Here is a 21,550-nt window from a genome sequence, read left to right as displayed (position 1 = left end):
TAGTGAAGCATCAAGAGGATATACCAGAAGTACCCCAAAAGAAGAGCACAAATAAAACAGGATTTGAAAGCTTGTCTTTCCTTATTTAGTATTTAGTGTTATTATATTAATCAGAGATTAAAAACCACATTAAGCAAATGAAACCAAAATCCTCTATAAACAACCAACCTCTACAGAATGACCCTGATAAATCTTGAGACTCTTGAGACCACAGTGGCTTCCTGCAGCTAATTCCACCCTAAGTGGTTAGAATCACCTTAAAAACAATGTCCCCAAATGCTCTCCCTGAGAAGGAAAACAAACACATTTTAAAATCTTTCCCAGGAAGTTTTATAGAAAAGAGAAAACGTGTGTGTTTCTATCAATGAAGATTGACTTTTGTATATTAAAATTCTCATATGGCTTCTGTAACAAATACCCTCAACTCTGATCTTCATGCATTCATACGTGTTCATTCTTGGCTAGAGTCCCTCAACATTTAATAAGCATCTGTTTTGTTCTAGGCATCATCCTGAACATAGGGAAATACAGCACTGAAGAAACACGGTTCTATGATTTGCAATTGATCACAAGTTATTAGGGAAGATAGACAAGAAAACTAACAAGTTTGAAACAGGTAAGCACTATCAAGGCTTATGGATATGATGCTATAAAAGCCCAGCGAAGAGGTATTTAAATCAAACATAGGTGTGTGTGTGTGTGTGTGTGTGTGTGTGTGTGTGTGTCTAAGGAAGATTATCAAGGAATTAAATATTGAAGAGGAATAGTAGAGAACCATATGTGTTATTGTTGGGGGTTGTGGGATTCATTTCAAACAAAGACAATAGCTGGTCCAAAGGCAGGAAAAAATGTGATGTTTGGAAAGCCACAAATAACTTGTACTGCTCCATCTGCCAAAAGGGTATTCAGATTTACATCTCTAGTTAAATAAAATCATACATTTCATTAATTTTACAGCCCTGCTCCTGTCTTTGGATTTTTTCATAGCTTGGTTCAGTTTTGTTTGTTTCTCTTTTGAGATAAAAGCTGATTGACCTTTGAGAAAGAGAAAGGGATATTTATATGCATTGGCAATCGACCTGTCTCAAAGTCAAAACTGCACAGAGGTTATCTTACAGAGCTTCACAAATTTAGTTAGCGCATTGTTTACTGTAGTAACATTTCTACTTTGCCTGAAGCATTTTCACATTGCCTGACCTTTCTATAACACTTTAATATTCATATTTGGCTGCTGAACTATCACAGTTCTGTAGAGTTTTAAAGCTGCTAATCTGATCATTCCTCTCTATTCTCACCTTCTTCATTTAGCCACTCCACTGACAGCAAAAGAAGAAACAGATTTAATTTGAATTTTGTATAATTCAAGACTGATGACCCAACAGAATATTCAGGGCATGCCTTCCTTTCAACATGAATATCGTGAGTAAAGAAATTCAAATGAATACAGTAATTCATAGTATGGACTCAATTACATCCATCAACAATCGTTGCTTACTTTCAACCTTATGCAGGCAATGCACTAGTTGCTGAGGCCAATAAATTCATGTCCATCTGATTAAAAATATAAAGCATAGAGAGGGGTGCCTGGGTGGCTCAGTCGGTTAAGCGGCTGATGTAGGCTCAGGTCATGATTTCACGGTTTGTGAGTTCAAGCCCCGCGTCGGGCTCTGTGCTTGTAGCTCAGAGCCTAGAGCCTGCTTTGAATTCTGTCTCCCTCTCTCTGCCCCTGCCCTGCTCGCACTCTGTCTCTGTCTCTCAAAAAGTGAATAAACATTTAAAAATGTTTAAAAATATAAAACATATAAATTAATTCGTTATTCTATTCATTCACCCAACAAACATTTCCAGAGTGCATACCCTGTGTTACACAGTAGCAATACAACAGTGAACAGGACACAGACATTACCTTCAAGGAGCTTGCACGTGTTTGTATGGGGGATGCTGACAAGTAAAAAGAAAATTGCAATACACTATGACAATTCTTAGTATTAAAAGTAAGCACAGGGTCACCAAAAACAATCTTGGAAGCTCAAGAAAAGCCTTCTAAAGAATGTGACCTCTTAGCTGATATCTGAGGAATGAAGTGGCTTCCTAGTCTACGAAGGAAGAAAATAGTGTTTCCACGTTAGTTGTATCCCCTAAAATTAATTTTTGAAGCTTTAATCTCCAAATAATGAGTGTATTAGGAAATAGGGCATTTACAGAGACAATTACATTTAAAGGGGGCCATTTAGAGTAGGCCCTAATCCAACATGACTGGTATCCTTTTAAGAAAAGAAAACACAGAGACAGTACCAGCACATTCACTGAGGAAAGGCCGTGTGAGGACACAGAGGGCAGCCATCTGCAAACCAAGGGGAGAGGCATCAGGAGAAACCATGGCTGCCTACACCATAATCTTGGACATCCAGCTTATCGAACTGTGGGAATATGAAATTCTGCACTTTAAACCACACAGTCTGTGGTTCTTTGTTATGGCAGGCCTAATCAAATATTACACAAGCATTGCGAACAGCATGTTCAAAGACCCAGAGATAAGTTAGAACTTAGCATGGTGCAGGGCCTGAAAATAGGGATTATAGCTACATGTGTTATGAACTCCTAAACAGTGTGAGTGTGTGTGTGTGTGTGTGTGTAAAATCATGAGGCCCGATCAACAAAGAATTGTGCTTGGAGGATTAGAGATGGAATCAGTCGGACAAAGAGAATGATGGCAAACCTGGGCTCCCAGCGGCCACTGGAGCAGAAGTAAGAGAATATCGGCACTGGAATCAACGTTGCAAATGACCAGGAGCTAGGAAGCAGAGAAGTGACCAAACAGGAAACCAAGGGGTGCCATGAAGTGGAGATGGAAAATACATTTCCTGCTATGGATGGGTTCTCAGGACAATGCTGACAGCCCTGTGGACCAAGATATAGCAGGAAGATAAAAAACCAAAACCCAATTATTTGAGGGCCTGGAGCTCCATGAAAGTGCCCAGGAAATGGCAGTGTTTCAGGTCTTCCAGTGATCCCTCCCCTGATTCTCTGTAACCTCTTCACAGAGGTCCCCCAGGGCCCAGTTATTGCTTCTCTTGCCTTCACTTTCCATACTCATTCCCTCGAGATCATCACATATCACCCACGTACCCATGACTCCCAAGTATATAACTCAGGCCTAGACATTTCTGTATAACTCCAGACCTACCTATCCAACTGCATGTCTGATATTTCCACCTAGATGTCTAATAGGCATCTTTTATTTAGCACACCCTTAGCCTCATGTGGGATGTCCACCCCATCCCCCAAATCCTGCTGCAAGCCCAGTCACCCTCACTACCCTTGATATCACTTTGTTACTTACAGAAGTTCAAACCAGAAGCCTCACGTTGTCCTTGAGTTTTACCTTTCTCTCACACCCCAAATCTAGACTATCAGGAAATTCTGGGGGTCTCTACCTTTAAAACATATCTGTTTTATGAGATAAGAACCCCCCATATCTCAGTAGTTCCACTCCTTTCCCCAAACTGAACCCACAGAATCCCTCATTGGATTATTGCAGCTTCTTCCTCACTGGCCTTCCTGGTTTTATCCTTGCCGTCCCTGTGTTTACCAGAATCACCTTTTTGAAAGTTAAATCAAGTTTCTAAACCCTAGCACTATTGACACATGGAACGAGTTGCTACTTTGTTGTGGGGGGGGGGGTGTTGAGGCACGGGGTGGGGGGGATGTCCTGTCTACTCTAGGATATTAATTTAGCAGCATCCCTGGCCTCTACCCACTAGGTGCCAGTAGCATCTCTCTTCACCTTTGTGACAATAAAAAATGTCTCCAGATATTACCAAATGTCCCCTTGTGGGCAAAATTGTTCTTGGTTGTGAACTACTGAGATAAATCAAATCGTAAGATTAAAAAAAAAATCAGGATAAAAGCTGTAGTCCTCATAAGGGATTATACAGCCCTCCATTGTCTGCTGCACCCCATCCCTTTTATCTTTCTTGACTCATCTCTCACTTTTGCTCCAAACCTACTGGGCCTCTTACTGTTCTGTTCCATGAAATCCAGGCCTGCTCCTGCCCCAGGGTCTTTGCCAAGTACAGCTCACCTCTGACCTCTTTCAAGTCTTGGCTTAATTACAAATGAGGCCTACCTGATCACCCAATATGAAATCACAATCTAGTAGGATGGCCGTTACGGCGCTGACATCTACTGTTCTCTCCTAATTTTGCTCTCATGTATCGCTTTCTAACATATATAATTTAGTAATTCAATCATTAGTTATTTACAGAAGATCCACTTTCTAGTAGACGCTGGTTTATGCTTCTGAGGTTTAAGAGTAAATAAAACATAGATCCCAGATTCTAGCTGGGGGAAACAGATGTTAAACAAATCAACAAATAAAAGAAGTAGTATGTCAGAAGGTGCTAAATGCTTTTGAGAGCCAGAAGGCAGGCAAGGGGATGACAGTTTTAGAATTGCAGCGGTAGGGCATTGCAATTTTAAGTAAGATAGTGAGTGAGGCCTCACTGAGGCTGTGAGATTTGAAAGATCACCAGACTTTATTTTTCTAAGATATTGTCTGTCCTTCTCCATGAGCTTCATGAGGTCAAGAATTTTTTTTTTCTGATTTTGATTCCCAAGACCACTCTGCCAACTTGAAGAGAGACTGACATCTGGTAGGTGCTCAATAGATAGTTCTTGAACTTTTCTTGGCTCAGAGAAAATTATTTGTGTTATGAAGTCTTTACAGTTTTGTTTTAATGGTGTAGAGGGGAAAAAGGTTCAACTTGCAAACATGTCATTCATTTCTTGCATGAGTTTGTTATGGCCGTAACACAGATGGTTGGCCTTGGATGAACCTTAATGTCTGCATGGAAAGAGAACAGCAACATAAAATAATGTGGTAACTATTTTACAAACGGTGCACGCAGCGTTTTCAAGGCACAGAGATGACAGAATCCAGTTCAGGTGGTGGGAGAAAATATCTAAAATGTGCCTTGAAGGAAAGGTAGGCTCCAGTAGGGTAAAAAAAAGTCAGGCAGGAGACCATTCCAAAGATAAAGAGCATAGTGAACCAGATGTTACCAGAGCTCTGCTCTGAAATTGTGTCCATGACATTAACCAACCTCTTGCCTCTTTAGCTTATGACTTGTATGACTACAGTGACCGTGGGTATGGATGTTATTACTAAGGGGACTATATTTTAATAATTGTTCACAGGACAGTGAGAATGATTTTAGACTGTTATAGGCAAACCTTATTTATGTAATTATAAACCTTGCCTTGTACCCCCTCCCATCATTGTTTCTTCTTTGATATGTTCTCCATTGTGTATGTGCCCTTGTGTTGGTTTCTAGCTCAGGGGCAAAGAGGTGAACCTCTGCCTCTGCCCAGTCCTCACTCCCCATCATTCCAGTGATGGGGGACAGAGCCAGCACTCCTGTGTTAGTTGTTAGCTCAAAAGAATGGCAAGGTGACATATTTTGGGGTGGTATATTCTGACCCCCTTTGTAAGAATCAGTGGGAATAGATGAATTATTTTCTGAACAATAGTGAGAGTCCAATGCAGTAGATCTAGTTCCCACAAGGAGGCATAGGAGCAAGAGGAAAGAATGTGGGGTTTGAGCCAAACTAAGTACTGACATGTGAGCAAAGCTTTGTTAGGATTAAATTAAAAAGTGAATCTACAGGAGCCTTAGCCCATGACTCCTAGCAGACCAGCACTTACTCCAGTTCCTGTGGCAGCAGGAGGGAAGACCAGGTGCCAGGGATTCCAGGGTGGATTCCAAGCAGAACTTTCCAGATAGTACAAGCCTACCTTTCCTACTCTTTCAGGAAAGGCTCCCACTGTCTCCCAAATGCATTGCTCTCTCTCTCTCTCTCTCTTTTTTTTGGGGGGGGGGCGGAGGGGGCGTTGTTTTCGCTGCCTTTTGGGCTTGAAACATCCTCACCAATTTCTTATAACATAAATTTCTTTTTTTTAAGTTTATTTACTAGTTATTTTGAGAGAGCAAGAGAGAGGGTGAGTGGGGGAGGGGCAGAGAGAGAATCCCAATCAGGCCCTGCACCATCAGCACAGAGTCTGATGCAGGGCCCAAACTCACAAACCCTGAGATCATGACCTGAGCCAAAGTCAGACTCTCAACCACCTGACCAACCCAGGCGCCCTCATAACATAAATTTCAAGATGAAGTCAAAATGTCACTTCCTCAGTTAAGGCCTTTTTAACTTGCCCCAGTGAGTTTACCCATAACATTTGTACACTCTCTATTATGACATCAGCACCCAATTAATAGAGTATGGGTATGATCTTGGACCTCGCATATACCTCCACGAAATGCCTCATTATTTCTAGGAACTCCCCCCTCTTCCTTTCTCTCCCTGTCACCCTCCCGTGCCCATCCTCTCGCCTAAAGGACACTTTTATCACACTTTTCAATTGCACTTTTTTCATTGCACCTTTATGGCTTTGATCCAAAGTATTAAAAACATAGGCAATACTGATTTGTTTGACTTCCCTTGTCCAACGTTTGCCTTCTGACGTCCCTCCATCACTCCATCTTCTCCCCCAACATTTCTCAAACACAAAGTTCTGGCACCACTCCACATAACTCCGTCAGCCAGCCCCAGCTCTTCTCTGTGGTTCTTCATGCTAAAAAGGCAAACACAGAATCCTAGCTGGACGGTGGCAACAACAGACACCTAGGAGGCAGATGGTTTCCAAAGGGAAGGGAAATTAAGGAGCAGAAACATTTTATTTTCTAACTTCCAAGATAAAGCTAAAAACCTGTGGAAGTCAAGCAAATGAGATAAAATTGTGCCTGACTAAAGCCTCCCCAAACGGCTTTTGAAGAGATTCAGTGTATTTGGGTAAAAGCTTGTAGGGTTTAACAGCCTTTCAGAGCGTGGGCCTGGCGAAGCTGATGCCATCGGTGTGTGATTAGGTAAGCTGCTTTGAAGTACACACCGTCCGTTAGAGCGAACCGAATGCCCCCACTGGTTTAATGAGTCATTTTCTTCAAATGATGTTTGTATTTGTTTCGCCTCCATTGCAGATTTTTGCCAATAAACTGTCTCAGGCCATAACAGAGGTTCGTATTGTGTGATTTTTAGGAATCATCACTCACGTGATGTGAGCTTGTTCAAATTCTACTTCTTATGTGGGTATGGAGTTTACATGCAAGAATTTTAGTGCATGGAAAGTCTTGGTGGTGGAGTCACAGTAACTTTTTGTAAATAACCCGAAATCAAATTCTCTGGAGTTTCTTTTACCTGTCTTCCAAAGGAGAAGTGATTTCAGTGCCGTTAATGATGGTAATAATGTCACATGGAATAATCCTTGATGAAAAACACTCAAATATTTATAGAGGCATATTTGCAACATTTGCCGTGCTAAATTATGACTAGGCCAACAGATTTGTGGTTTTAAAGTTTACAGGGCTTTGTGTTAAAATTTCCAATACATCTACTTGCAAATAGTGTACTATAACTTTGCTGTGACCCTCTTTTGCTCATTAAATTCTAAGTACTCTGAGGACTAAGGGAGTATCTATCTGAAGTTCCTCTCCTGTGGAGTACAATACTGTGTGTAGAACTTTAGCTGAAAAGACTTCATTATTGAAAAACCAGTAAATGATTGTTGCACAGGTTGATAAGACCTATACTGATAAGTACACATAATGGAAGGAATGTAGGAAAAGGCATGACTGGATGGAGGAGAAAGGGTGAGAATGGACAGGGAACAAATAAATAATTTTCACCAGAATATTTGAGGGGAGAACTGGATCTTCCAAGATATAAAGAATAAAGAAGAGTTGTCTTGGATACCTGAATGGCACCAACAGGGCTTGGTGGTGTAAAAAGATTTGGTAAGTTGAGGATTCAAAATTAATGGGCAAACAGAAGGGAAGTAGGCATGAGTAGAGACATCATACATTTGGGCCAAGTCGTGTGACCTCTCTGAATAAGCCAAGGAGTTTGTTGTTTTTCTGCAGATAAGAAAAGTCCGGAGAAGAATTCTAATCAGCAGAAAGTTCATAGTATCTGATTTGCCTTAAATAGTAATGATATCCCAATGTATACCAAATCCCGTGATGGATAAAAGGTTTATTTTAATCACAGAATAGGAAGTAAGGCCCAAAATCACTGGGCTTTTATTTCTGCAGTCTTTTCTTGCGTATCTTCCAAAAGATAGATAGTATTGTTCTTTTTAATTCATCAAAGATTCGTAAAAGATGCATTTACTTATGAATCAGCCATCGTGTGCTGGATTCAGGTGAGGAAAGGCAATTAATAATTGAACTGACAAAACAAAACCAAACCACACTGAGATATTATATGCTGGAGGCTAATTTAATGTTATATGTCAATTATATCTCATTTTAAAAATGCCAAAAATAATATGGAGATACTTTATTGAGGATAACAGCAACTAAGCAGAGTAAAGCATATAGATATATAAAGTCTGTGATTTAGAGACACATGTTATAAAGCAAAATATATCCCTCATGGACATAAAAAAACATAGCCAGAGGTTAGGTGCTCCTTAGTGGCATTTGAGAATTTATCTAACAGTGGTTCTCACTCTCTTTTCTTTCTTTCCTCCATCCTCTCTTCCTTCCTTCCTTCCTCCCTTCCTTCCTTCTTTCCTCCCTCCCTCCCTTTCTCCCTCCCTCCCTTCCTTTCTGCCTTTCTCCTTCTTCTTTCCTTCCCTCCCTCCCTCCTTTCCTTCCTTCCTTCCTTCCTTCCTTCCTTCCTTCCTTCCTTGGTTCCTTTATATTTTTGGCAGTTGGATATCAGATCAAATGCTGTCCAGTAATATCACAAATGCTATCACCAAATAGGAAATCTAGATTGGTCCTTAAAAAATTGTCCAGTTGTGACATTTGGTGGTGGGGAGCACAACCTTGCCAAAGCCCATCTATTTGCCTCATTCAGCCCCCTATAGCCCAGATATACAAATGATGGAACCCAGACGTTCAATGGGAAGAAGACAGGTGGTCAGTCCTACAGTACTGAGATTCCATTTGCATGTTTTTTATATCATGTTTTTATTATGTACAATCTTACCATGATTCATTAGCCTGGATTTTGCTTCACATAACCCACATAGACCCTTGATGTTTGTAACTCCCTTGGCTTTCAGTTTTATAGTACTCTGAAAGTCAATTCTGAAGCGATGTCATGTTGTTAGTCAGTGTATTTCTTCCCAGGGATGTTAGCACAGCTGAGATAGTCTAATGTCCAGGGGCAATGTTAGCAGTTCTCACTGCCCGTGTTGTTCAGTGCAGGAGTTGCCATGAGCCCACTTCATGAGCTTCTCACTCCAATCTATTATTGCAGTAATTGTTTAGAGTCATTGCTAAAGACACTGTATTGTAAGAACCTGAACATATTGGACAAAAGCTTCTATCTCAACACAAGTATTGAAGAGAGTTTGTCCACAGGTTCAAATCGATTTTACTCAGAGACTTAAAGAGAAAGGGTAGGGTAAATTGAAAAGAGGAAAGCACTTACAAGCAGACTAATGTATAATTTGTCTATGTTCATTACCATCCTCACCACCAGCATCAGCATCATCATCAATATTAACATATTTAACTATATTAGTACTCAGATACAAATTAAAACAAAAATAAGATCCCATTCAGCAAAAGTTTAGAGAATAATATTGCTCAGTATTCTATGAATTCAGAAAATATGTACTTCTGCCATACAGGAGAAAGGGTAAAATTGGAAATCCTATAGAAAAAAACAAAAAGATAGCAAGGGTGTAATAAGAACGGTAAAATGTTCATATCCTTTGAGCCAATGATGTTATTTGTAGGAGATCTCAAAAAACAGTTATATTGTAATACGGAATTGTTACATATATAAAAGGATCATCTAGTATCACTGATATTATGGGGGGAAATAACATAATCCAAATGCTTAACAGTAAAGGATTGATTAAATAAATTATAAACCTAAAAGACAAATATTAACATGATAAAATTCCTGTGATTATAACGTATATAAAAAGATATAGCATGCTACATACATTTAAAATGTGTCTATGTGTGCAAAAGTGTTGATCTGGAAAGTAATGCCCCACAATATTAACAGTGGCTGTCTTTTGGATAGTAGGATTATGGGTGATTTTTTCCCCCTCCTTTAATCATTCCAGATGGCCCAAATTCTACAGTGACCGTGAACTGCTTCATTTGGGAAACAAGAAAAGATAATGAAAAATTTTAAAAGACTCTTAAAAGATATTTGTATAGGTATCTGAACCAATTCCTAGCTGACTGCTGTCTAAATAGTAACGCCTGGCTTGGTCAACACAAAAGAATGGGCTCACTCAAGAGTAATTCTGTAACAAGGCTTATAGGAGTCTGCACTTTACATCTGTTTCTCACATAAACTGGGGGGTATTGAAAGGCAAGTATCTACTCACACAGGGATGGTAGACAATCCTTAAAGCCTTTTGTAAGCTTTCAGGCTTCAGGAATCTCGCTCCTCCGGCACTCTGAGAATCCTGAAGCTTGTGATGTGGGGGCTGAGGGTGGGTAATTTTTAAAGCTCTTCAGATATTTTGAATGTGCAGCCCGAGTTGTTAATTTTGGATATAGACAAGGCTGCTCAAAGTGCAGTGCTGGCCCTAAATGGTTTCTTGCAGTCCACAGCAAGGTTCATTCATAAATTAAGAATGAAATGAGTTCTGAAATTGAGAATAAGCATTTAGAAATGTTTATAGCAATATGACATCGCTGTGACAGTCAAGTGAGTGATTAGGGAATACTGCACATTAAACAAGGTATAGACCAGTCTGGGTGCTTTTGGGGTCACTTGATGAATCACGTGACCTGCATATCTGTTATGTGCAAATGCCACTATCGGTTCCTGATGAAGTGAAAAAATGACAAAAACTAAAAACTGGTCCATCAGGATGCAAAGTTTAATGTGCCTAACTTCCCAGCTACATTCTAAGTCATTGAATATACCCACAGAATATACACCTACAGCAGGCACTCCAAATGTTTCTTAAGTTGTAATGAATGATGGTTTAATGTTGCTTCCATTTAAGAAATTAATTGAATTTTAACTGAGGCCATTAGTGTCATGATGTCTGTACAATGAAATACTTTACTTGGGATAGTGGAGGTTTCTAATACTGTGGTTAGACTGGCTTGAGATATATTTTGCAGCAGAGCAAGCTTTTTAGCGCTCTTTAAATGATCCTATGTCTCTTCTTTTACCCAGTTGACCTACTTGTAACAGCTCTTACTGGCCCAGATCTACTCTCTCTCTTGCAATGAGAAACTGTGTCAATTACATTGGTGGCACCCTTAAGACTATGGCTCACTTGCCTCAACCTTGTGGAGATTATACATAGACCTACACGTAGCTCTGCCTAACCAAAACTCTCCTCTCTCTCACTTTTTGGGCATTTGAGGATGAAAGATATTTACCAAACACTAAAAACTAAGTGGCACATTTTGCAGAAAAAAAATGTCTTCTGTTCCAACCTGAGAAGCTTGTGCAGAGCTAAGATAACACTGTCATAGAAATCCAAGACTGGGCCTTCATGAACTGCTTTTTGGAGTTTACCAAAGCTAAAATTGTCCTCAATTATCAACTTAGGTCAGACACAACAATTGGCTCCATAGTTATAACTTGATGGATGTGGACAATGGTAGTTGTCTTTGTCAGCAAAGACAACAAAGATTAGTTTTATGAAATAGTTGGAAAGAGCTAAAGCAAGGAGCAACTTGTTATAATTAAATTTTCTTGAAATACTGTTAACAGATAAACAAGTGAAAGGTGTTTCACGTGGTTGAATGCTGTTAGCAAAGACAGAGAGGTAGGGAAGGTGAATGGTTTAGTTAAGAAATTCTGGATAAAGTCTGGCTGAAACAGGGCTTTTAGGTTCCTTGAGAAATGTTGTGAGATAACTTAAAAAAATAGGCTCTTCTAAAATGTGAAAGAAAAAAATATTCTAACACTTGTTAAAATGGTAAAGAAGACTTTATGGAAGACTGTTTCAATAGGTATTAAGACTATTGCAGTAAGGGAGACAGATCGAACTCAACTCCAAATACGACAAGAACAAATGGGGATTTACAGCCAAGGAACAGAGTGAGGGGGTCATTGGATAGAAAATTACTAAGAGAAGACATCAGGGGTAGGGACTACTTCTTGCTAGACCAACCTAACAGGATTCTTGCTGAAGACAAGCCACGGGGATCACAAATCAAATGTAGAGGATGAGGAATTTAATCACATATCTAGAATGATCAGATATCAAGGAATGGGGGAGGGGGGCATTCTCACTAAAATGACTTTGCAGGACTTTTTCCTAACACTGGGCTAGGCAAGTGGAGAAGAAGGCCCAAGACAGCACCTACTCAAAATGAGGACTCCAAGGGACTGTCTAAGGTTTGGTCAAGGTGATACCCTTCATAAGAGACCCATGAAATATGCAAATATGTGTCTATGTATATATTTAAATAAACTCTTTAAAATAGACATGGTTTTTATAGAAAATGTAGGAAATGTAGGACACTTAGGAAAGAAATATCCATTATCTCCCCACCCAAAGACAACATTTTTTTCACACTCATTGTATTTCTTTCTAGTATTTTATTTATTTATTTATTTTTAATATTTATTTCTGAGAGAGAGAGAGCAGGGGAGGGATAGAGAGAGAGGAAGTCACTGAATCCAATTCAGGCTCCAAGCTGTCAGCACAGACCCTGACTTAAGGCTCGATGTCAGGGAACCACGACATCATGACCTGAGCCGAAACCAAGAGTCATACACTTAAATGACTGAGCCACCCAGGCGCCCCTCCTTCCGGTACTGTAATGTGAGTATAGCTTTAAAAGCATAATGATAATAAACCACTATGAAAAACAGAACATCAGGAAGAGAACTTTTTTTTTAAAGGCCAAAGAATGTGTGCAGGCATTATTTGAGACTCAGTTAAAACTCTCAACTCTTTGTACAAGAATCTTTACACAAATCTTTATACAGGATTCTTCCTCTTCCCCACCCCCCAATGGCATCTTGTAGATGGAATTGTTGATTTGAGGGCAATTGTCTCCTATGAATTTTACCAATGTGTGACAATTACCCAAGTTCCTGGGCTGAGAAGCAGCCCTGCTGTGAAAATTTATAGTGTTCAATAGTCCTCAAAATTTCTCATTTGTTACCCAGGGTGAGATGGAGAGGTAGCCAGTAGGGGTGAGGGGTGGTGGGGAGAGGCTTTGGAGGACAGAAAGGAGAGCAGGAGGATTCTGCACTCCAATTTGAAGCCTGCAAAACGGAAGAGCATGGTTTAGGTTTTTGGCAAGGATGAGTCATCTTTCTGATGTGGTTTTTGCCTGGCAGCTATACTGAGCCTCTTTAATTTGGGATCTATTACAACTGCTTCCTCGGTTGTCATGTGAAGATAATGATACCTGCTCTCCCAATCCGCAGGGATTTTGCCGTGATAACATCATATCATTGATTTTCAAAGAGCTAGAAAAGCTGCAAGTATTATAAACATACATGAGCTATCGTTTGGGTAATTTATAGAGAAGTTGGCAATTTTTTTTTCAGTAAAGTGTCGGATAGTAAACATTTTAGGCTTTGCAATCATTTTCTCTCTTTGTCAGCTGTTCCACTGTGGGAAAACAGCCACAGACCAGGAGGAAACGAATGCGCGTGGCTGCTCCAATATAACTTTATTGATGAATACTGAAATTTGAGTTTCATTTTCACATTTCTTGTACATGGCATTATTTGCTTATCACGTCTTATTTCCTTTGCCATGTTTTGAGCTGCGAGAGGGCAGAGCCCAGCTATGCTCTGGTGCTAGGCAGATGCTGAATAAATATTGAACAACAGATCAAAAGCACTAGTTTTGTTTCAGATGAAGAACCATAGAAAAGAAAGGTAGCATGTAGGAGTCTTGCTTCTTTGTTAACATAAGAAATTCACGCTGAGTCATTAGTGACTGACTTGGGATGCCTGCCTGCCTCCACTTTTTTTTTTTTAACAGAGAAACAATCTCTCTTAAGATCACAGTGATAACCAGTAGGCACTGGAGAACCGGAGTGGCCAGGAGGGATGACTTAGGTCTCCAGGAGAGCAAGCAATCAATTTCAAGAAAAATAGTTTTATTACAGGCACAGAGCTGCTGAGGAATTTCAATTCCCTGGTGCTCCCTGAGGCCGGCCACAGGGTCTCAGGGATGGGAAAGTCCATGTTGGCCTGCACAATGAACCGTTTCCTGGGATGCAAAGTAACAAGGCTCCTCAGGGAATGAAGGAGGGCAGTAAATCCCTTTTTTGGAGGAATCTCGAAATAATCTTCTCTCTAAAGAGCTGGGATACGTGTGACTTACTTGACAGGAAAATGTGAGCAGACAAAGCAGGATGTGAGGGAGCAACAGTGTTTACTTCCTGGACTTCCCATCAGTCAGCAGGCAGGTGGTTTCCCATTAGGCCAATAAATGGCATCTAACCTCTTTACTCCATCCCCTGTCTTGGCGGGAACATAGGAGGCCAAGGGGTAGAACATCAGGCCAGTGGAAACGACTGGAACTTTGACCATCCGAACCTCATTCTTGGAGGAGGCCTTACTGTATTTGCAGTGGAAGGAAGATTCATTTCCTCTGACTCCTCCTCCAATCTGACAAGCAGTCTCTCCTGGATCAAACTTTGGTCAACTTCCTCTGAATGCTCTTCCTAACTAGGCCTCAACTTTTGCACCTCCAGATCTGTCGTGCATTGCCCAGTTTTTGTAAGAGCCCTGCTAGGTTGATGTAGACAGAAAGCTCTGCCCTCCATATCTGATCACCCTCCTTATCTGATTGCGTTTCTCATCCTCCCCTGTCCCCCAAGTCATGTCTTGATCATCCTGGTCTGTCTTCACCAGGTACCTGGCTAGGTCAGTTTAAGAATCCCCTCTTAACCCTAATGTTCCTCTTAGAACATTTTCTTGTTCTGTTCACAACTGAGCCCAATCTCTCTCCCTTACTGTAAATCCCTCTGGCTGTGGTCCCTATACCTATTGCGATAATTTTCAATAAACTCCGCCTTACTATTTTAACAAGGGTCATGAGTAATTTTTTCTTTTCTTTGTTTTTTTTTAATTGTTTACTTATTTATTTTGAGAGACAGAGAAATAGAGAGAGAGAGAGAGAGAGAGAGAGAGAATCCTAAGCAGGCTCCATGCTGTCAGCAGAGCCAACATGGGGCTCGATCCCACCAACACTGAGATCATGACCTGAGCCAAAATGGAGATTTGGGGGCTTAACTGACTGAGCCACCCAGGTGCGCCAAGAGGAATTTTTTCTTTAACAAATCCTCCTGCCAAGGATGTTCATGATTTAGGAACTGCATCTTAAGGATGTCCAGTAAACAATTCACTGTCATTGCAACTCTGTCCGGTGGAGGTGGAGAGGTAAGCAGACTGCTCCCATAGACTGCTGGTCTTTCTTTTGAAGGATATGCTTGATATTCTGGCTGTAGCAAATACCAATCTCTCTTGAAGGGTGGAGGAGGCACACAGGGAATTGAGCCAAATGTCTAAAATTGACCTTCTTGCAAGGTCTACTGAATTTCTTCCTCTTCTCTTCTTCCTCCCCCTTCTTCTTATTCCATAACTATATTGCATTTCCATTCATCATTAATGACCTTCTGGTACATTGATCTTAACAATTAATATTAAAGTGCTCTTCTGGCTCCAAATTAAATAGAACTTATGACATACCTCTCTCCCCCACTAAAACAAACAAACAAACAAACAAACATCCCCCAAAACTTCCTGCTTCTTTTCTGACTGATATGCATTTAGGCAGTTTCCTTAAAGGTTTCCATATTTCAGCCACTTTGCAATTTTCCTGAATATCAACTGTCTTACCTACACGAATAAAGGTGTCAGTAGAAAGAATAATCCAAAACAGCGGGTCATTTTAGAACCTTACTTAGTGTTTGGATTTGGAATGCAGTGTCCTATCTGGATGCTGCCTTAGATTCCACCCCCCTACCCCAAATGTTGGATTTGGAATGCGTGTCCTATCTGGATGCTGCCTTAGATTCCACCCCCCTACCTCAAATGTTGTGTGTTTCGGACAAATGCACAACCACTGACAGTGAGTAGCGAGAGATTTCGGTGGGAAATGAACTCTTATTACCAAAAAAAAAAAAAAAAAAATTCCCCAAAGTGGATCATTTCCAGACAGAAAATAGAAAAGAAGTCACTAGAAAGGATGAGTTTTGTCCCCTAAGTAGCTTATCTTTCAGATCTGAGGCTATAGAATTAACTGCTTAGCAATTTAATGAGCATTCAGGCTGCTTTGACTGCAGAAAAACTCATTCAAATGGTATTTTGCTAAAAGAGGTTCTGTTGGAATTGGAAGCTTTTGTATGTTAAAAAAAAAATCTATGAGAGAAAGTTTTTATGTGCCAATGAATTTGCTGAAACCTCTGTGGCCTGGACAAAGGAATGCCCTTAGAGGGCAATATTAAATTCAACCCTGGATACTCTGAAGGTTTTCTGTGTTTTATTGATCCCAGCAAGACAGGGGTTATTGAGGTTGAGATGAGGTTCATATCATATTATCTTTTCCAACAACTCTCCAGAGGGCCATGAAAGTCTTGGCCATGACATTTTTTCCCCTACTCTCTGGTATTAGTTCTTGGGAGTGGGGTGGTTGAGACCCTTATGGAGTTTCAAGAAAACATTTGTTGTCATGAAACATTGGTAACACTGTGCCTGAAAAATCTCAGTGAAGTGTTTAAAAAAACGTTCTGAAAAGGTTTTGCTCTGGCAGAAATAAAAGCTTTTTAAGAATCAGTTATTAAAAAAAAAAAAACAAAAAAAAAAAACTCCTCTAACCAGGAAATCTTGGTTAAGAACAGATTTAATATGAAGGTTGCTAGAGGGTACATCAAATTTTAAGGGCAGTGAGTGATATTTAATTATGTACAACAGCTAGCAGACAATTAAGAGCAGAAGGTGTTGTATAATGCTTCTGGATTTTGAAAGGGCTAAATCTCATCTCAAAAAGGAAAATGATTCACAGATGAAGTCATGGGTGTTTTTATTTCTAACAGAAATAAACACCATTTATCTAGCACGCCTCTGCCTCCACTACCGGCTTGTTTTCTTTTGTCTGCTATTTAAATGTGTCACTCATTCTTGCTTTTCTTCTCATTGAAACTTCTTCTTATTGAACTTCTAAACTGAAATCTGCAGCCTTTTTCTCCTAAGAGAATTCATGGAGGACTTCACAACATAAGTCATACTGAGCCACAGACATGCGTAATGCTCTGCTCACCACCATTTCTAGTCAGGCAACGACATGGGGCCTCACGCTCTATGTGCTCACATTAGTGGTTATTCACCACTTCAACCTTCCTAGAATTTTCCTGAATTCTTTTCCAACTAACAGCACCACAAAGCATCCACCTGTCCTGGCTTCATATCGCAAGTCATCACTGGCTTTGCTCCATGTATCTGGTTGTTTCTGTTTATGTTACGTCTAAACACCTGTCAAATCTATGCCTTGCCCCATGTCTATGTACTGTTTGTTATTCCCTGTACTCAGAAGAACACTGCCTTCTCTCACTCATACTATGGTAATCACTTCCCAACAGATACTTCTGCTAATGGAATTGACCTCTCCCTTATAAACTAGCTGCCAAATTAACCATCAGTTGATCTCTCTAAAGAAGAAATGGATTGCCTCATTTCTAGGCTTCACAGCCATCTCTGGCTCAGTGCTGCTAAAGGTCTGAGTTCAAACGCCTCACCCTGGCCTGTGGGGACAGACTTGTGGCTCTGACACTGGCCTGCTTTAAGTAAGTGCAGCCCATCTGAGAAACTTTGCCTCATTTTGTGCCTCTGTTCTGTTCCATGTCTCTTGACGTCATGAATACTCGCACTGATCACACTTGATGTAATATTTTCACGTATGGGATTCCCACCTGAATGTAAACTTCTCAAAGACAGGGAATGTTTTAGTCATCTTTGCATTTCCAGTGAATCGCAGATTCCTGCATATAGTAACTACTTACTTAAATGAATAAATGTATGCAATTCTGCATGAATTCCTCTATGTTCCTTTATGTTCTCTTGTTATATGACAAGAAATACACATTCAAACGTTAGAGGGATAACTGTAAAAATATATATATTGGTAGATGTTTTATTTTATTTTATTAAAAAAATTTTTTTTACGTTTATTCATTTTTGAAAGACAGAGGGAGACAGAGCACAACCAGGGGTGGGGCGGAGAGCGGGGACTGGGGACACAGAATCTGAAGCAGGCTCTAGGCTCTGAGCTGTCAGCACAGAGCCTGACCCGGGGCTCGAACTCACGAACCGTGAGATCATGACTTGAGCGCAAGTTGGATGCTCAACTGACTGAGCCACCCAGGCGCCCCAATGTTTTATTTTTTTAATGTTTATTTTTGAGAGGGAAAGAGAGAAACAGAGTGTTAGTGGGCAAGGGGGAGAGAGGGAGACACAGAATCTGAAGCAGGCTCCAGGCTCTCAGCTTTCAGCCCAGAAACTCGAACTCATGAACTGCAAGATCATGACCGAGCTGAAGTCAGGTGCTTAACTGACTGAGCCACGCAGCTGCCCCTATTAGTAGGTATTTTAATCCCCAAAGAAGTTGAAGGGAAAGAAGAGGCACAGTCTTTGTATCACCTATGTAATCAGTACTATGCCTTCTACCTTTTGCACATATTATATTATCATTTTATCTTAGTATTAATATATTATATCTTTACACATATGCCTTTTATTTTTTATGTATATTATTATATTACTAATTACAGCTTGTCAGAACAGTATTGTTATACCTCTTGTATTTCTGTTTATTTATATTTCTGTTTATTTTAAAAATATACTTATCCTTATTAATTTTAATTAAAACAGAAAACCAAAATGGTCCAAAATTTTATCACTCAGGTTATTTAGACACACACACACACACACACACACACACACACACACACTAAAAGGGGGTATCTGGGTGGTTAAATTATATATGATTTTATGTATATACAATTTTATATAAACACATACACACATATGTATAAACAGTCCAATTACTCAAATTACTAACCCAGTTTATCTCCCTAAGGTAACTGCTGGTAACAGTTTCTTTTGATTCTTTCCCAAATTCCTTTCTGAAATTGTTTTATGCTTATACAAGCATGACTATATTTATAATATTCATGTATAATTTATATATAAACTATTGGTATGTTTAATTTATAATCATAATATATAACTATATATGTCATATATATAATTTATACCATGAAGGTGATTATTATTCTGTCCAAGACTTTTGACATTTAATAACAGAACATTCAAACTTTTATTTTCTATCTCATTTTCTGAATGGCTACATATGATTTCTTCATATCTTTTCAAATACACTCTCTATTAGTTTTTAAATTTAAAGAATGGCCCAAAAATGCTTTAATGAATGCTCTTGTAATCATCTACAAAACATCATTTGTTGCCAATATTTTGCTACTATCAAAAAATGCTGTAATGAGCATTCTGGTATAAAGACCTTTGTAAAGGTTTGTCAATACATCTGCAGGGTCAATTTCTTGTAGTGGGATTACTAAATAAAAGGATCATGCCTTTTAAAATGCAATTAATGTTGACAAATAAAATGAGCAAATGCACCCTTCTCAAGGAGAGTGCCCCTGTCATCATGCTTATGACTGATATTTAAGGACAGAGATTCTGAAAGAAGTAACTCAAGAAGCTGACATCTGCTCCAAGCCCTGTTCGGTTTCCCAAACTGTGCTTGTCTCCATAGTGTAAGCGTTATGATTAAAAGAATGCCTTGTTGTTGCCTATATTTTACAGGCATGTAGCGCCTATTAACCTCCATTGAATTTTTGACCCCATTGGATTTCTACAATAACCAATGAAATTTGGAATCTGAGTGATAAATTGAATTGAATTAATTGAATTGAGGGCACCTACCCTACCCTCTGCTGCCATTGCCTTCCGCTCTTTCCCTATTCAGGATTCATCCTCTGACAGTCCATGTAATTGTTAGCATAAAACCTTCTCATCCAGCTTCTGATTTGTAAAATGAGGAGGGAAAACAGAGATTGAATTTGATGAAATCTATGGTAACTTGCAGCTTCATTTTTTTTTTATTCTATTCACTTAGGGCAGGAATTAAGAAGTAGAATCTCACTCACTTTTTTTAAGTGCTACCACCAATGAGTATATTGGGTTGTGAACACTGTGTGTGCATGTGTGTTTGCACACACATATGCATTGAACTGTATGTGTGCATGTGTGTGTGCGCATGTGCCCTTGCACACACATGTGCATGTGTAAAAACAAAGATGGGGGAAGAAAGGGCAGAAAACTTATGTGTTTTAAAATTAAATGTTACTGGGGAGCCTGGATGGCTCAGTTGGTTAAGTGTCTGAATCTTGTTTTCGGCTCAGATCATGATCTCACAGTTCATGAGTGTGGGCCCCACATCAGACTCTGCGCTGACAATGCAGACCCTGCTTGAGATTCTTTCCCTCCCTCCCTCTCTCTCTCTGCCCTTCTCCTGTGAGCTCTCTCTCTCTCTCAAAAATAAATATGTACACATTCAAAAAAAGAAATGTATTCTCTTTGGTATTCTATTTGGTTGAAATACAAGAAGTTTATAACTAAGGGACACTTTGCAGGGAATTTTTGTTAACTGAGCTCCCTTTGCAGGATTTTGAGTTTAAATTTCCAGCCACCAGAGCAAAGGGCTCCATTACAAACCCAGGGCTTGCTTCAGTGATGCAGAAGCAAACAAGATTCCCTATTAAATAAAACACAGTAAAACACAGAAAACACAATGAAAATCACAATAGCTAAAGATTAGTAAGAATTACCAAATTCGCCCTGGCCTTTTGACTTCTTTAAAGTTTGCTCTCTATGCATCCTCATTAGCCTGATTATTGTTGAAGTTAGATATTTTCCTACGTTTCCATCTTCCTTCACGTTTGTAAAAAGAAATCGAGACCATGGTGACTCCACCAGAGTCTCCACTGACTTGTTACTTCACTGGGTGACCTTAGGTTGGGCACTTGAATATGTCAGTTTCTTTACATGTAAACTGAGGATGAAGGAAACTATAAATATCACACTGTACCCTCTGAGTAGACAAAAATGACAATGTGAGGAAAGCAGCGAGTCCTAAATACATGCTATTCATTGCTGCCTGCCATGCTATTTGAGCTGTATAGAACTGGGAAGGGTTATAAGCAAGCACAAAGGACTTGGTTTTAGAATTGTATCTATTGCTTTCTTAAGTCCAAAGTAGATAAATAAATGCTATTATTAGTTCTTATTTTGCATTTTATTTCCAAGAGTCTAATAATATCTATCTTGATGTTGATTCTTATTTTCAGTAGACAAGAGTGAAGTTGAGGGTCTGCATTCTGTGTACTGTGCTGCATGTATGAGATAATCAGCCAAGGCATCTTTATACTCATAGTCTAGCTTCTACCTCCCGTCCTTGCCCTTTTGTTTCTGTTTCCTTCTGTGAATGGCTTCTCTGAAAGCT

At 39.7% G+C, this 21,550-nt stretch overlaps 1 long non-coding RNA gene across 1 annotated transcript in view; it reads left to right on the top strand.

Moving 5' to 3' along the window:
* Window positions 1–505: 505 nt before the first annotated feature.
* LOC123596734 overlaps window positions 506–21,550 on the top strand; it is a 65,794-nt gene continuing 44,749 nt past the window's right edge. Inside the window, exons 1-2 of the long non-coding RNA XR_006711836.1 lie at window positions 506–616; window positions 1,309–1,419. This is a non-coding gene — a long non-coding RNA (uncharacterized LOC123596734). The remainder of the gene's footprint in view (window positions 617–1,308; window positions 1,420–21,550) is intronic.

The sequence above is a fragment of the Leopardus geoffroyi genome, chromosome C1, assembly GCF_018350155.1.
Source record: "Leopardus geoffroyi isolate Oge1 chromosome C1, O.geoffroyi_Oge1_pat1.0, whole genome shotgun sequence".
NCBI lineage: Eukaryota > Metazoa > Chordata > Mammalia > Carnivora > Felidae > Leopardus > Leopardus geoffroyi.
This window is presented reverse-complemented; position numbering and strand designations above follow the sequence as displayed.